We start from the raw sequence: 3,771 nt of genomic DNA on the forward strand, positions 1-3,771 counted from the left end.
ACTTCAGCAGAATTTGAACTCAGAACATAGAGCTGGAAGAAATACTACAAAGCATTTTGTCTGGTATGCTAACAATTCTGCTAGATCACCAACTTAAAATTGATAATAATAATAATAATAATAATAATAATAATAATAATAATAATAATAATAATAATAATGATGATGATGATGATGAGGATGATGATGATGACGATGACGATGACGAAGACGAAGACGACGACAATGACGACGACGACGACGACGATGATGATTTCAAATTCTGCCACAAGAGCAGCCATTTGTGTGGGAGGGGATGAGTCAATTACATCAAGCCCAGTGTTTCACTGGTACTTAATTTAGTGACCCTAAAAGCATGAAAGGCAAAGTTGACCTCAGCAGAAATTGAACTCAGAACATAAAATTGGAAAAAATGCTGCTTATTATTTTGTCTGGCATGCTAAGAATTCTGCCAGCTCACTAGAACATAAAGACAGATGAAATGCTGCTAAGCATTTTGCCTGGCATGCTAATGATTCTGCCAGCTCACTGCCTTAATAATAATCCTTTCTGCTAAAGGTACAAGGCCTGAAATTTTGTGGGAGGGGACTAATTAATTATATTGACCCCAATACTCAACTGGTACTTAATTTATTGACCCTGAAAGGATGAAAAGCAAAGCTGACCTCAGCGGAAGTTGAACTCAGAACATAGCGACTGACAAAATACCACTAAGCATTTTGTCCAATGTGCTAACAATTTTGCCAGCTTGCCATCTTGATAATAATAATAATGATAAATGTTGCCACATTTGTGGATTTTGGAAACACTTGACATGTGTGAAATAGCTGAAAATGTGTGTGCACTGATTAAGAACAGCATACCTAATTGGAAAACATGTCTTTCCTGTAACAACCAGCACTTAGCTGAGGTAATAATCAAAAGAGATATTTTCCAAGGAGACTCTTGTTCACCTCTGTTATTTGTTATAGTTTTGATCCCACTTTCTGTAGTCCTACACAAAGTCAATGCACACTATGAGCTGAGAAAGAATGGACCTTGTCTCAACCACCTTCTCTTCATAGATGATTTAAAACTATTTGTAAAAACAGAGCCTGAAATGGAGAGGCTGATTGAGACTGTGCAAATGTGCAGCAAGGTTGTAGGAATAGCCTTCATTATCATGAAGTGTGCAGTGCTTACTTTGAAGCAGGGGAAGTGAGTAAATTGTAGGGGCATAGAATTGTCAAACGAGGAGAGAATGGAAGACCCAGATGATAATGGGTACAAGTACCTTGAGATCCTAGAGCTGGACAATATCTTGCATAAAGAAATGAAAGACAAGGTCATCACTGCATATTTTAAGTGCCTTAAACTTCTCTTAAAATCAAAATTCAACTCAAGGAACTGCCATCAACATATGGGTGGTTGCTGTAGTCCGCTATAGTGCACCCATCCTGAAATGGATACAAGCGGTGATTAACCAACTTGATCACATTACCCAAAAGACAATGACAATGTATGGTGCCCACCACCCTAAGACAAATATAAACAGGCTCTACATGAAGAGGGGCAAAGGTGTACATGAGTTGATTAGCATACAGGAGTGCATCAACAGTGAAAGAAGAAACATGACAGAATATTTGGTAAACAGCAAACAAGACCTGCTACAATATGCTGCTAATGCAGAAGGATTTAACAAAAATGGACTTAAGAGTGCTCATGAATTCAAATCAAGAACATCCAACAAGAGAGAAGAAACCCTACTCTGCATGGAATTATATGGTCAGTTCCACCGTAAAACCAACAAATTAAAAGACCAGGAAGCATCATGGAAGTGTCTTAATAAGGGTGACCTAAGAAAGGAATACTGAAAGCCTAATCATCACTATCCAGGACTAGGCATTGAATACTAACTCAGTGAAAAAGAATATATACCACAAGTGCAATGGCCCTCTGCAGAATGTGTGGGAAGAGGGTTGAAAATGTGACTCACATTGTTAGTGCTTGTGAAAGTCTGTGCAGAAAGAGTACAAGCATAGACATGATAAGGTAGCCCAAAACCTCCACTGGCTACTATGTTACCGGTGCTTGGTACCAATATACACTGGAAAAGGTAATGGACGAAAAGGGGAAGGCAAAAATCGTCTGGTACTTTGACTTCCAGACAGACAAGATATTAGAGCATCAAAGCCTGGATACAGTAAACTTTAAGAGGGACAAACAAGAGTGCCTAATAATTGATGTGGCAATGCCAGGAGATCAACATATCATCATGAAAGAAAGAAAAAAGGTTGATAAATATGGAGACCTGAGAATTGAGATTGCTAAGATGTGGCAACTATGAGAGTCAAACATAAAGGTTATCCCTATTGTCATCGGAGCATTGGGTTCAATACCACCCAATCTGAAAAAAACATCTGAAAACCTTAGAAATAACCTACAATCTAGGTGTATTGAAAATGTGGGCATTACTTGGAACTGCACACATATTGCATAAAGTACTGTCTGTCTGAGGTCCTTGTTGTGACTTGACAAACAGTACAAATGCCCGGTAGACACCATATTTTCAATCAACAACCTCACGATATTGTATACTGTGATATCTTTAATAATAATGATGATGATGATGATGATGATGGTGGTTTCAAATTTTGGCAGAAGGCCAGCAAGTTTGCAGATGGGGTAAGTCAATTACATCAATCCCAATGCTCAGCTGGTATTTATTTTATTGACTCCAAAAGGATGAAAGGCAAAGTTGTTTGACCGTAACCAGTTGAGCATGTCCCTTGGTGGCTGACGATATGTGCATCTCTGATCATGGGCAGAAGTAGTAGGGGAGCATCATAGCCATGTGTTGAGAGGAATTCTTTGGGATCTGAATAATTCACCTTTGGAAACATGGGTGCTTTGCTCAACATCCTTAAACAAACCTTATTCAGGGACCTTTTGAGCGAGATGGGCTACCCGACCTGAAGAAAATTCTAACTGGGCCCCACCTGCGAGGTCATGTGCTGTTTATCTTGATGTGAGATCACCATGTCACGCACATATGGTTGTGATGCATGTGCCTGGTGTACCCTTATCAGACGGGTAGTCATGATGGGTATACTGGGCTTCGTATATTTTACACCAGTGTCACTTTGATGGCATGCACTGCTCTCTCACTCAATAATAATAATAATAATAATAATAACATATAACAAATAAATAAATACAGTAAAAACTATGATGACAAAAATTAAGATGTTATGTCATTTAGAAATAAAAAAGCACAATAAATGTCAGTTAAAAAAATTTGGTAGAAATATTTTAAAAAATATATAATAAAAAAATCTGCTTTACTCACTACTTAGTTTCTTGATCTGGTCTCTTCTGTTAATTATATAATTGTCAACAAGCATAGAGCCTGTTGGCTTGCTATGGTCAGCTGGTGGCTATAGCAACCCTCTCCCCTCTACCCCAATCTCAGCCTCTCTTTTTGGCTCTCTTCCATTCTCTCACGTTCTTTTTTCTGCTCTCTCTCTCTCTCTTTCTCTGTCTCTCTCTCTCTATATATGTATGTGTGTGTGAGTGTGTGTGTGTATTATATTATATATTTTTTTCTCTCTCTCTTCTCTCTTTTTTCTCTTTCTGTCTCTCCTTCTCTCTTTCTCTGTCTGCATGCATGCATGTACGTATGTACGTATATATGCATATATATGTGTGTGTGTGTGTGAGTATATGTATGCATATATGTATGTGTATGTATATATGTCTGTTTGAGCCTGTATATATATATATATATATATA

General features: G+C 38.0%; 1 protein-coding gene across 2 annotated transcripts in view; it reads right to left on the bottom strand.

The window, feature by feature from the left end:
• Positions 1–3,402, bottom strand: part of LOC106881998 (tektin-3) — a 59,543-nt gene extending 56,141 nt beyond the window's left edge. The window contains exon 1 of one of the 2 annotated variants that reach the window (XM_014932538.2): positions 3,329–3,402. The gene's annotated coding sequence lies outside the window, so the exon portion shown is untranslated. The remainder of the gene's footprint in view (positions 1–3,328) is intronic. The other variant, XM_052969633.1, reaches the window with a different exon arrangement.
• Positions 3,403–3,771: the final 369 nt, after the last annotated feature.

Source organism: Octopus bimaculoides, chromosome 7 (assembly GCF_001194135.2).
Source record: "Octopus bimaculoides isolate UCB-OBI-ISO-001 chromosome 7, ASM119413v2, whole genome shotgun sequence".
NCBI lineage: Eukaryota > Metazoa > Mollusca > Cephalopoda > Octopoda > Octopodidae > Octopus > Octopus bimaculoides.